Here is a 14,215-nt window from a genome sequence, read left to right as displayed (position 1 = left end):
GGCATTTGGGGCATGTAAATTTTAAAATGCTAAAACGTACAGTAGAGTTATCTGAAGGAATAAGGTTAAAACCTTGTGATAAATATTTGCGTTGTAATGTCTGCTGTGAAGATAAGAGTAAAATATTGCCTGCAAATAGGCTAAATGGTTTCAAAACTAAAGAACCTTTAGAAGTAGTATTTGCAGACATTATAGGTCCAAAGAAACCCAGTATGGGGGTGCTCGATATATACTGAGCATTATGGACCATTACTCTAGATATGGGTTTTGCTACCTAATGAAAAGCAAAACTGAAACATATCAACATTTCTTCAACTGGTTGAAGTTTGCAGAAAGAAAGACTAAACGGCAACTGATAACCCTGGTGACAGATAATGGCACGGAATTTGTTAACAGCAAATTCCAGAATAGATTAAAGGTAGCTGGAATAGAGCACAAGAAATCTGCACCATACAGACCACAACACAACGCATTTATAGAGAGAAGAGGCCAAACACTACAGGCAATGGTTAGAACAATGTTAACTGATTCTGGATTACCTGATTCTTTGTGGGGGGGAGGCTGCAATGTGTGCTAATAACTTATTGAACAACGTGGTTAACTCAACTACTGGTGAAATACCATTCACCATGTGGCATGGCAGGAAGCCTGATCTGAGTTACCTGCACACATTTGGTGCACCAGCATGGGTGCATATCCCTACACAACTCAGGCGTAAAGGGCAACACAGAGCTAAACAATTCTTCTTCGTTGGTTACCAAGCTAACCATAGGGCATATAGATTTTGGGAGAAAGGCACATCTAAGGTGTTATGTAGTGCCAATGCCCAATTTCTAGAGCACGTAGGATGGGATAAGTTAGAGCAGGATAACAATAAAGAAGTGATTATTGAATCCTATAGAAATCCCATTAAGTATCCCTGTAACTTTAAAAATAAAGTAAAGACAGAAATACAGGATGAGATAGAGCCCATAAAGGAAGAAATAGCTGAGCAAGCTGAGGAACATGAACAGGTAGTAATTCAAAAAAGTCCTCATACAAGCCCTGTAATTCCCAGAAGAACTACACGAATATCTAGACCGCCTGATAGATACCAGGCTAACACAGTGTGCCATGAAAATAGGGTTCCATATACTGTGGATGAGATAAAAAAGTATCCTCCTAAAGATAAGGAAAGTTGATATGCAGCAATGAATAAGGAATTGAAATCCTTGAAAGATATGAAAGTATATGAAAATGTCAGATTACCTGTTGATATAAAACCCATTGGCTGCAAATGGATTTTTAAGATAAAAACTGATAAGGATGGAAATATAATCCATAAGGCAAGATTAGTAGCCCAAGGTTTTAGACAAAGTGCCAATGACTATGATGAAGTATTTGCACCTAGTCTTAAAGCAGCTACATTAAGGGCAGCCTTAGTGTGGGCAGCAAGCAAGAAATATATAGTTAACCATTTAGATGTGGAAACTGCTTACTTGTACGCTCCACTAAGACATACTGTATATATGAAAAAACCTAGTGGATTTAAAGGTGAAAATAATAATGATTGTTGGTTGTTAAAGAAGAGCCTCTATGGTCTTAAACAATTGGGCTATGAATGGAACCAGTATATTGTAAAGGAACTGAACAATATAGGGTTTAAAGCTGGTTTAGCCGATCCATGTCTGTTTAAAAGGGAGACAAATGGTAAAATATCATTATTATTGTTATTCACTGATGATATTGCCTTGATTACTGAGACTAATGATGAAGCAAATAAAATTATAGCATCATTAGGTAAGAAAATAAAAATCAAGCAATTAGGGGAGATAAAGAAATATCTAGGTTTGAATATACTGAAAACACAGAAAGGTTTTAAGATATCTCAGGAGGATAAGATATCTAAATTGCTAATAGAGTATAAGATGGAACTTTGTAAGCCTGCAAAGACTCCAATGAGTCAGGATATTTGCAAAATGGATGCTCAAAGTCCCAAGTTTGATAAGGCAATATATCAATCTTTGATTGGTAGCTTATCATATATTAGCAATTGGTCAAGGCCAGATATAGCTTATAGTATTGATCAATTGGCACGACATAATAATGATCCACTTCAATGTCATTGGATAGCATTGAAGAGAATCTTAAGATATCTTAAAGGAACATTACACCATGCACTGTATTTAGAACCAAAAGGTGATCTCATACTGAGTGCTTATGCAGACGCTAGTTTTGCATCAGAAAGAGACACAAGAAAGTCGACTTCAGGAACAGCCATAATGCTGGGTAAGACATTAATAGGTTGGAAGTCAATTAGACAACAGCATATAAGTTTGTCTACTATGGAGGCAGAATTCTCCTGTTTATCACTATTATGTACTGAGTTAATCATGTATAAACAAATGATGAATGATATGGGTATAACTGTAAATTATCCTATAATTGTACATGAAGATAATCAGGCAGCAATTCAAATGGCCACAAATATTGCAGTAAAAACTAGGAGCAAGCATACAGATTTAAGGTATCTAAACGTTAGACAATCTGTACAGAGTAAAATGATACAGCTGGAGTACTGCATGTCGGAGGACAATATAGCTGATAATTTTACTAAAGCCCAAGGTGCCATTAAGCACCTAGAGAGTTGTGAAAATATGGGTTAAGATTGTAAGGGTATTATATATTTATATCACCCAAAAGGGGAGAATGTTGGGTATATGGATACACCAACTAGATTTGGGTGAATAAATATATAAACCTAGGTTTAAGTGTTTGTAGCTTTAAGCACCAAACTGCAATGTAATTAGATAATTAAGGGTGCGGTTGCAAGCAGCAATATAAGGCAGTAAGAGAAACGTAACACCTCCTGGTTACTGATTTCTGGTCTCTGGTCTCTGGTCTGGTCTCTGGTCGCTGGTCTCTCTGCTGCCTGCTGTTTACTCCTGTATGAGACGTCTGCTTCTTTGCTACTGTGCTGGATACCGTTTCTACTGAACAAAAGGACTGTTTACTTGGTGAGCTGATATCCTGTGCATACTCAGCGTTGTCTTCGAGAGAAAGGTATCGGGAAGGAGAAGATTTACAAGCAGATAAAGACATTGTACTGATTAGTTAATGGACTAGGTTACTGGATGGATATATTGGAAAATGACATATGGACTGAATGACAATGCTTAAATTCTAAATGAATTAAATAACTATTTAAAACTACAAACAGTGTTTTTGTCTCCAGTGTGTGTATACTCTTGGGCCCAGCCTCTCTCTCATTTGGCTGCCTGGCTTGACTGCTGCTGTGCACTCTGATTGGGGGTTTGTCCCCAAACACTAACACATGGCAAGGCGAGCCGAGGGACCGCCCCGAAGCCGTCGCGAAGCCCATCGACACAGGTACAAAGGAGGAGTTGAAGGTGGCGGGGAGAAGCAGGGGACGGCTGGCTGGCCGGTCGCTCGGCTCGCCTTGCCATGCATGCTGATGCCGGTACCGGGCCGCGGATGATTTTGTGATGATGGTACAGGGCCGCGGATGATTTTGTGATGCCGGTACCGGGCCACGGCACAAAAAAGGTTGGGGGCCACTGCTGTAATTGACAGGGTCATATCTCTTTCCCTTTTTAAAAAGTGGGACAACAATTGCCAAGCCCTAATTTTCTGGGACATGGCCAGTGGTGTCAATATAAGTGAACAGCACTGCCAGAACTGGTATCCACCACCCCAAATTGTTCTTTAATAATTCAGCAGAAATGAACTAAGCTCCTTCCCAATCCTGAATTGGCCAATGAGCAATTTAATTTCGGACTCTGAAACTGGAGGCCATTCAGGTTAATCCTTCATTGTATACCTTATACTCTCAAAGGGAGCCTGTGTTAATGCTTGGAGTACCTTAGGGAGATCCCAAGTTGGAAACCTATGGACCCCTGGAAGTCTGATATTGGATGCTCCCTTTAGGAACCTGCAAATAGTCTGATTGAGGGACAAGGATCCTTTTCTGTGAACAGGAAATATGGAAGAGAGGGCCACCACTTGCCTACAAAGGGTGTTGACTGTCCAGGCCATCCTGCAGGAACACTAAGATATTGGCTATTGAGGCAGTCATAGGGTGAATACCGTCACACCACTCACAAAAGGTCTTCCAGGTAACATCATAAATGCGATTAGTGGAAGGTTTCCTCGCCACTAGAATCATGTGGATAACCCTCTCTGAAATGTTCTGCTGTCTCAGAGTGCCCCGCTCAATTGCCATGTGGTCAGCTGTAACCACTGAGGCTCTGGATGAACTAGGGCCCCCTGGTGCAATGATATCTTGTCTGGAGGGAACTTTCATGGATTGGCGACGGAGAGATTCACCAGGGATGTCAGGGCCAATAAGGAGCAAGAAGTATGATCTCTGCTCCCTCCTCCAGTATCTTTCTGTTGATTGCTGGCAGGAAGAGGAGGGAAGGCATACAGGATGTCCTGAGGCCACCTGCTCCTGAGAACGTTGGTCCCTTCTGCCCCTGGAGCCATGAGCCTGGTGAAAAACCTGGGTAGCATTGCTTGGAAAAGCAAACATGTCCACTACCAGCTGGCTGGCCCTCTGTGTCAGCTCCTGAAATAGAAGAGGATGAATACTCCACTCTGAATGGTCATTCTTGCCCTGCTAAGCCAATCAGTTTGCACATTGTCAACACTCAATATATGTTCTGCCTGAATGGACAATTGATTTTGCTCTGCTCTGCCCAGAGGCCCAGGTAGTGTGCCTCCAACATCAAGAACCTGGACTGGTCCCACCCTGCCTGTTTATGTGGGTCATTATCTGTCATAATCAAGACATGGGATCCTTGTATCAAGGAACTAAACCATTTGAGAGCTAATAGTACTGCTCTCAACTCCAACCAATTAATATTCCTCTTTTGTTCTAGTGCCGACTATTGGCCTTGTGCCATCTGTGACTGAAGATGAGCCCCCCTCCATCCAAAGAGACTGGCATTAGTAGTGATGATAAGTTGAGGGGGGCTCTTTAAATAGGTGTCCCTTGTTAATTGCTTGGGATTGCCACTACTTAAAGGATTTCACTGACCTGGGAACCCTGGCCTTACATGAAGAGTAGCTCCTGCCCACCTTCTGATAAGGCAAGAGGAACCACTGCAGTGTCCTAGAATGCAGCTGTGCCGAAGGCAAGATGGAGATAAAAGACACCATCTTCCTCAGGAGCTGAGATAAGAGGGCCAAAGGTGTTGTATCTGCCCTCTGAATGTTGTCTGTCAATGCCTGCAAACTGTCTCAGCAATCCTGGGAGAGAAAAACTTTACAAGAGACTGTGTCAATATTGGCCCCCAGATGTACTAAACACCTAGTGGGTATGAAGTGACTCTTTTTGGTATTGATTGAAAAGCCATGTTCCTGTAATAGAGAAACTGTCAGTTGTGGGTCTGTCAAGGCCTTGGTCTCTGAGGAGAATTGAATTAAAATATCATCCAGGTAGCATTGCACCCTTAGTGGAATAGCCTGTAAATGGACAGCTAGTGCTGCCAGTATTTTAGTAAAGACCCTGGGGGCAGAAGAAAGCCCCAAAAGCATGGCCCTGTATTGATAATATCTCCCAGAATAAATAAAATGCAGGAAACATCTCTGTGACTGACAAATCCTGATGTGAAGGTATGCTTTGGTTTGTTTGATTAGATTAATTGAAGTGAGGAAATCACCCTCCCGGACGCTCTCCAAAATCATTTGCAGTAATTGCACCTTGACCTGCTTGTAGAACAAGTATTTATTAAGCCTTTTAAGATCTAGAATGGCACACCACCACCCCGAGGCTTTGGGAATGAGAAAAAGCCCGGAGTAAAATCCCTTTCCTTACTGACTCAAAGGAACTGGTTGAATGGCTCTAATATTCAACAAATGCTGCATAACCTTTTCCATAAGTTCCCTTCATGATGCCTCCCTGGATACAAGACAAGGCACATAAAACCTGGGGAGTTGGGATCTAAATTTCAAGAAAGGGCCAGATCTAACTGTATCAAGTACACAAGCATCAGATGTTGTAGCCTCCCACTGGTTGACAAAACAAGATAATCTTCCCCCAAACTATCACTACATTTAGTGAGAACATTGGAAAAGTGACTTCCTCTCTCTCGAAAGGGCCACTTGCCTGAGTACTGGATTTGGTCCTTGGCAGCTTGTTCTTGTGGCCGCTCCTGGTGAGGGAAATCTTGCCTCTGCGACCCTTGTGCCCCCAGGCTGGCTTCTGGTCTGAAAGAAGATCTACAGGAGTATGGAGCTGCCCTGTAAACAGAACGCCTAGACAGAGAAGGGAAGATCTTCCTCTTGTCCCTAGTCTCAATTAGGTGAGAATCCAAAGACTCCCCAAACAACTTATTCCCATGAATTGGGGCAGACCCCACCTTCACTTGCACCTGCCATCTGCCTGCCAATTCTTTAGTCAGGGGTGGGCCACCACTGACAGGGGTGGGCCACCACTGACGTCACTATGGCCTTAGTGGTGAATCTGGCACTATTTAAGGTGGCATCTGCCATGAGCTCCACTGCTGCTACCAGTTTGTTGATGTCCTGATGGGCCCTGATATCAATAATGGGGATCCTATCCTGCAGCTGCCTGAGCCAATGCAAGGAAGCTCTGGTAAAGAAGGATGCAGCAGATGAAGCCTTGACTGCCCACACAGCTGCTTGATGCGTTCTCTGAAGGCATTGCTCTATTCATTTATCTTCTGCTTTGAGGCCTCTTCTGGATCTGCTGGATTTGAGGAAAAGGACACCAAGGCTGCCACTGGGCTGTCTACTGTTGGCACCTGCAGAGATCTGGTAAGCTCAGATCCATAGTAAAATAGCAACACTCTTTAGCAGAAAACATGGGCGCTGTCCCAGGGATTCTAATTGTTTATGTACTACATTCAAAAATAGTCTTGGGGCCAGAACTATCTCTGTGTGTAGGGTTGGCTCAGAGAAGAACTGATCCGGAGCGGCTGGTGTATCTCCCCAATATCTGCCTCTGGTCCCAACTGAGCTGTGTTCTTAGCCTTGAATAACAAGGAGTGAAACTGAGTAAGCTTGAACAGGCCAGGGAAGGCTAGTCGATCTGGAATCATTCCTTTATCTTCAGAGAGATCTGACTCTCTCTTGTCTTCTTCTGCAGCCATAGAAGAATGGCTGTGCAAGGATGGATCAGACAAAACCTAATCCAGCAAGGCCTGTCTACCTCTGAGGTGAAGAGATGGGTCAGGATCTGACATGATAGAATGATCAGAAGCCGCCGATTCAGGCCTTCTTAACTTCTGTAGGCTTTTCACAATGCCTTTCTTTTTTTTTTTTTGAACAAATTTTATTGATTTTCCAAAACAATACACAGACAAACAAAACATAAAATATAATGACATAAGAGTTTTTTTTCTTAAAAGGCCAATACAACATCTTATTTAAAGACAGAATTATTCCAAGTTATCACATTTCCAAACAAGCACAATTTAATATATCTATTTACCTTATCTGTTCATCTTCATATCTTATCCCAAACTTCTCTTTATTACTTCCTTTCCTTCTATTTATTCAAATTATATCTCTTTAACTTTAGATTGTGTGCATTTTTTATATCCATCTGTCTTATACATTTTCATTATTCTCTTCCAATAAAAAAAAAACAAACAAGACATAAAACATAAAAACATAAACATCTTTTCTGAAAGTTGCTTGATCCCGGTTAAAACTCATCGTACAGACACCTCTTCAAAAATCATGTTCCTTTTATATATCATTCCACATCTTATTACCGTTTCCCATTTTCTATATAGCTTCTTCCTTTTTAAACTCTCTTAGTTTTATTCTACTTATCTCAGTTCAAGTCATAATATTTAACATTCTTTGTCTGTTCTCAGCTATCCATTCATTTTTTCTCTTTAAACAAAACCTCTCCTGTACACTAATTAGAGTATGACGCCTTTAACTCTTTCCCCTAACCTAATAATACTTAATATCACACATAACTTATATTGGGATTCTGTTTAGCACATCCTAAAGTCACACCATATATTATATAAAAGAAAAAGAAAAAAAAGAAAGAACGACAACAACAAAGAAATTTATAGATATATAATATAGGTAGTACCCCTGTCAAAACCATTTTAATCGTACCTATTGATACTTATTTATATATTTATATCTTAAACATTTTATTCTATAAATGCCTATAATAACACAATCTTATGTACTTTACAGAATCCCTTTTTCAATTAAATTTACCCATTGTCTCTGAATAAATTTTGTTTCCTCAGATCTTGCTTCCCATCATTGAGACTTCTCACCCCTTCCTTTCTCCCTTGCTTATTCTTTTCCTTAACCTTTTTCCCCCTTTGTCTTTCCACCTCCCTTTTCTTCTTGTGCTTTCCCCCTTCCTGTTGTTTTCCAACCTTATATCTACCCTTCAACTCATTTTTATGTTTTTTGGTTGTTTTTTTTAGGTTTTAAAATCCCCTTTTCCTCTTCCTCCTTTTTCTCCCCCAATAGGGTCACATGTTCATCAAAAATGGTTTCTTCTTTGTCCCAATTATCCTGCTGCACAATCAATTCTCCATAGGAACGCACCGCCATTTCTAGAGATTGAAAAAGAATGTCCAAAGTATCTTCCCAGTCTTGTTCTTCCTTTTTATATTTTGGATATTCAGTTTTAGATTCATCCAAGGATGATGCCATTATAAAGAGGAAAAAATTTTCCCAAAACAACCACCGAGTGTTTTTAAACAAAGAAAAAAATTTCCCAAAAGATCCAAAGTCACCAAACAATCCAGATAGACTATTTCTTTTAGCACTTTTCCCTTCTTCCATTTCTTTTTCTGGGGTTGCTATTAAATCACAAAATTCCAATTAAAATATATCTTTTTGAAGTCTTATTAATGTTCAAATGGCTCTTTAAAATTCTAGGCAGTCTGCTCCTTATTTTCAATTTCTACTTCAATTTTTTTTCCTCTCCCTTCCCACTCACAGCAGAAAAAAAATTTTCTTTAAATATTTAGAAATCCATATCCCTTTGGCATTAGCATAGTCTTTAGCATTTAGCATACCTTCAATGCGGGTTTCCGATTTCTCTCAAAGCTGTTCCGTTTGGAAGGAGAGTGAAAAGAAAAAAAGTTTTCCCTTTGATATCCATTCGCTGCTTACTCAGTCTGGGAGCAATGTGTCTTTAGTAGGTGTTAAATACCAGGATACTTTCACTGTTCCTTTGTCCCGGTCAGCAAAATCAGTTTCATTTCTTCACAAACCCCTCCAGCACATTCCTTTCCCCGGCTGGGCTCTTCTAAATGGTGGCCAGAGACCGCCGTTCAGTTGCCATCGGAGAGGGAGATTTAGCCGGCTAGGGAAGAGAGATGCGATGTCTCTCATCCCTGCCAGAACCCCCCAGTCTTCACCACCTTCTACAAAGGTGGCTTAGCCCCGAAGCCAAATGGCTCGAGGCACTCAGGCAGTGAACACAGGCAGAAACCGTGCAGAGCCACGGAATCCTGCCTGCACCGAAGAACCACAAGCCGGAAGTGTCCCACAATGCCTTTCCTGATAGCCTTAGAGATAATTGCCTCCATGTGAGCAAGCACTTCCTGCTCATAAACCTCAGGATCATGCAGGCCTGCAGCAGTGGGTATAAATGTGTCCTCCACCCTGGTCTGGGCCTTCTAGGGGATTGCTCCCACGATTCACCTTGAAAGGCTACCTGAGGTGCCCTTTCATAATCTCTACCCACTGCCATTAATTGTAGATCTGCAGATTCCAATGTCTCATCAGGGGACCAGGCTTGCAAGCAAGGGCTACATGCAGAGGCAGCCCCAGGCTCTACTTGCAATACAGGGTCCTGTGCAGAGAAGCTGATTCATCCAGGGGAGGTGATCTGAGGCTCCTCCCACCAGCAGCACACTGGCTCTTTCTATCTGTTTCTCCAGGGCTCTTTGTCTCGTCATGGCATCCTATTCTTTAACTTTGGAAGGCTTTTGGGGAGCAGGGGCCTTCCTTGACTGTCTGCCCTTGGACCTGCCCTTGGAAGAGGAAGAACTGTGACCTCCTTCCTTCTGTGTGTCTGCCATTTTGTCCTGAACGATAGGGACAGTTGTGTCACCAGAGGGAGAGACTGTTAACTGGGGGGAGCGGGTAATGGCCTCAATTAAGCCCTCTTTTCTTGATCCCCAGGCCCCTTGTTTTTATCATGGTCTCTCTTAAATCTATCCGGCTGAAGCAGGCCTTCCTAGCCTTAATGCTGGGCTGCAAGCATTCCCTGCCGGTTTTCCCCTACCTTCAGGCCAAGGGCGGGCTCGTGACTACTTCTATGCCTGAAGCAACCTCCAACCTGTCTTGTTGCAGGGGGTCCTGGGAATGCCACTCAATTCTCTGTCTCAACGTTTGGTGTCCTACCTCAGCGCTGGCACCCGTGGCCGATCTCGCACACAACAGCTGATTTGGGGGGCAATTTTCCCACCAATTGGCTGGACTGCTACCATGTGGTAATGGCCTTCATGCTAGGGCCACTGTCCTTAGCACTCCACCTTGGCTGGGAGTGCTGGAAACCCCTATTGGCCAAGCCGTTGGACCGTTCCTGGGGAACGGTGGCCTCTGGCACTTTTTTCTTTCTTTTAATCACTGGTTTTGATCCTTTTTAAAAATGAAATAAGTCCACTTCAGTAAACTGAAAGTGGAGCCCTCCTGAACATGTCCGTCCTGGCTGGGACTGAATTGAAAGCTGGGGCTAGCCAATGGCGCAAGGTGGAGCTAAATTCAATTAGGCAGACTCAGCCCAATCAGCGAGGGCAGGAGTCATCCCCACTCTCTCTGGACTCTCATAGCCACAGAAAGGAGAACTTCTCACTGGTCCCACCCATCTATTCTCTGCCTCCGAGTCCCAGCTGATCGGCTAGGTCTTTTTTTGTTGCCCTGCACAGGAGAACGGAGCTGGAAAGCAGGTTAGTGGGGGTGGGGAGGGAATGGGGATTTTGCAGTAACCTTCCCCTGCCATGCCCACCAATCCACATCCACCAAGCCATGCCAACCTACTACGCCACACCCACAGAACTGGTAGTAAAAAAAATTTGAATCTTTGATTCAAAGTCTAGTTAGATTTTTTGCATTTTTGCATTGGTTTGGCTTGATCAGTTCTAACAGCTCATATTCCCAAAGCAGAAATCCAGATCCAGAGACTGAGTCAAAATAGCATTGTTGCATAGCATAGCATAACATAGCATAGCTGTGGGTTAATCACATGCTGTGCTACATTTCCACTTTTCCTTTAATTTGTTCGTTTTCTGACTGTGGTTTTATTATGATGTTCTTCTGGGAATTTTCTTTGGCTCTTTGAGGGGGAAGAAAGATATATGAACAATTATTATTTTTTATTATTTTTTAAACTTCTCTATTTAAATTTGAAGAATGTATAGCTTAAAAGAACAAAGATTCTGTACTATACCTTTCAAAATTTGCAGGTCATTTAAGATAACAGGAAATTGTAATCTTTCCCTTCCTTTCCCTTCTTCCAAGTTATTCTTATATTTTATACAAATATGAATCATAAAAATTGAGCAAGATCTATTTTAGCCCTTTCAAAGCTTTTCTGTAGTGTTTAGAGTTCATCTTTGGTGCCAGTCCAGTGATCTTTCCTCCTCCTATGGGAACATTTTCTTATAAGAAACTAATTCACTCACCTTTTATTATAAGGTCGCAGGCATACAGCATTTGTTTGGGAAACTGTACAGATAGAGTGTAGATAGGATGGATATAATGAGATTCAGATGAAGGTAAGTAAACAGGTGATCGGATAATTGTTAGTAAGCCATTCTCACATCAGGGCAAGGAGGCTGTATGAGTTTGCCCAAATATAATAATGGTAGTTGTTAGATTTTCAATGGTTATTTACATAACAATAGATTCAAATGTAATCAATTCATATGCACTTACATTTATTTTAATTAATAAATATTAATTTAATGTAATGTAAATAATTTTTTCATTGCCAAAGTCACAATATGTGAAATACAACATAAATGACATATACAAATTATAATACATGAAACTGATACAAACATTGGGTCCCTGGTTCTGGATAGCATTTATAACCAGATCAAAATATATTGAATTGTTGTCTAAAATGTTGAAATGATCCTGGAATCTGGATTGGTAATATATTTGTTTACACATCACAAGCAAGTAAGGAACATTAAAATATTTGTAGTTCTAGTTCTACTTCTTCCTCTGCTTCCTGGATACCAGGCAAGCACAATGAAGGAACAAGTCTTGTAGCAGTGAAACAAAGACCTTTTTCACAAAATGTTATGTGATGCAGATGTGATGATATTATTACCCTTCTCTCAACACCCTGAAAATATAATTAGCTCAGAGTCTTACAGAGGTTTACATATATCAAATGTTTCTGAGTAAAAGAAGGACAGGGGGAGTGAATTATCATGGACTACTGTAATTAGTCCATAGTCTAATATTTTTTCCTATACTGTCTCTTAATGTTATTTCCCAGACTATGTGAAACCTAGCAGCATATGTCATATGGGCAAGATTCCAAAATTGATGTCATTACACCGGACATCCTGCCTTGCCACAGCAAGAACTTGTTAAGCCAGCTGGCCTTGCCATGTATCGCCTACTGAAAATGGCAAGTGTCCTTACACAATCTCTCTGCTCACAGAATAAAGCAATCAGATCCTCTTTTCCATCCCTAGGGACAATTTTGAGAATTGAGGAGGAATTATGCTGACAGATAAAAAAAAGAAACCATGTGACAAAATGCAGCATTTCTGAAATCTTAGTAGTATACTATAGTGATAGTTGAATTAATCCAAAATAATATGCTCCTTGAAACAAGAATATCCCACTCACCTTAAGTATTATATATTAATACTCATTTTACATAGTGAAATCAAGAAATCTAGCAGCTAAATTATATGTCCAGCCTGGCAATGGGCAATATTTTTTTGCCGCACATAAGACAACCGATTGACTCAGAGACACAACACTTCTGAGCAGTGGGCACATTGCCATGCCTAAGAAAAAGGGGAATGGTACCCTGTTTGCAGAAATTAACTTTCCATTTGGGAACTGCCAGGACTGTTCTCCATTTCTGGATTTCATATTGCACAAACATTACAGAAAGAGCATTAAAAATAAGGTTTTTTTAAATATATAGCTGTGTTACATTAGATTGTTGATTTTGCTATTTAATTTTAAGAACATGTAAAAGCAAATGTTTGAGACTTACTACAGAATCTGTTCTTTCCTTTGTGCTTTCTTTCTTTCTCTTTTTTCAAAATTTGAAATATGCCAGTGATTGCAGGGAGTTTTACTCAAAGGAAATAGAATAGTCTCTCATGCAGGAAACTTCTCCTCTGACCACAACCTGACTTCTATATATGGACAATTTGTTGTTACTAAATGAATGAGAAGGGCATCTCATCCATCCTCCCCACCACCAGCACTTCTTTCACCCCAGTGTAAAGAAGGAAAGCACTCTGTTACTTTATGCTTATTTTGGTAATTTCTCCCTTGCCCAAGTTTCTGTTCCTGCTTCACCCACATTTTTCAAATAGCAGCAGAAGTGGTCTTCTTCTCCCCCGCTCCCCCCAATTTTTAACATTTGCAGCTGCTATCAAAGTATTGCCTAAAGAAGCATAAGGTCTGAACTCCAAGTGGGTCCATCTGACATGGGTGGTGGAGTGTCTCAGCTAGTAGCTTTACTACCTATCAATGCCTGTTAGTGACAGGAAGAACATGAGAATGGCTAAAGAATGAGTCAGAAAAAAATTGTGGCATTTTCAGTTTTCAGCCTTGTAAGAAGCATTGGTGGCAAGGAATCCTTTAGTTGCCTGAATGCCCATTTGAAGAACTGGTTTTGTTACAGTAATCAGTATTGTCTAATAAACCAATGAATTGCATAAGGTATTTTAACATAAATTAGACAAATTAATTAGATAAATCAATACTGTGTTGTCTATTTTGTTTTTATTTTTCCTCTTTTTTTCTAATACAGAAGAAAGATGAAAGTAGTACCGGGAAAGCACTAAAATTACAAAATGATTTCATTAATTTATTTAACTCCATGAAGATACATTGTTACACAACACAAGCCTCATCTGTTGTTGTTTGTTCAATATGAAAATGTAAAATAAAAAAAGGATACATCTTCTGGACAGAATGGAAGCACAGATGTCTGTAATAGTTAGATCAAAACATTCAAAATTGCAGATTGCAAGTGTGCAATCAAAAT

This window comes from Pseudonaja textilis, chromosome Z, assembly GCF_049901715.1.
Source record: "Pseudonaja textilis isolate UNSWEBS1 chromosome Z, rPseTex1.2, whole genome shotgun sequence".
Taxonomy (NCBI): Eukaryota; Metazoa; Chordata; class Lepidosauria; order Squamata; family Elapidae; genus Pseudonaja; species Pseudonaja textilis.
Note: the sequence above shows the minus strand (reverse complement) of the source record.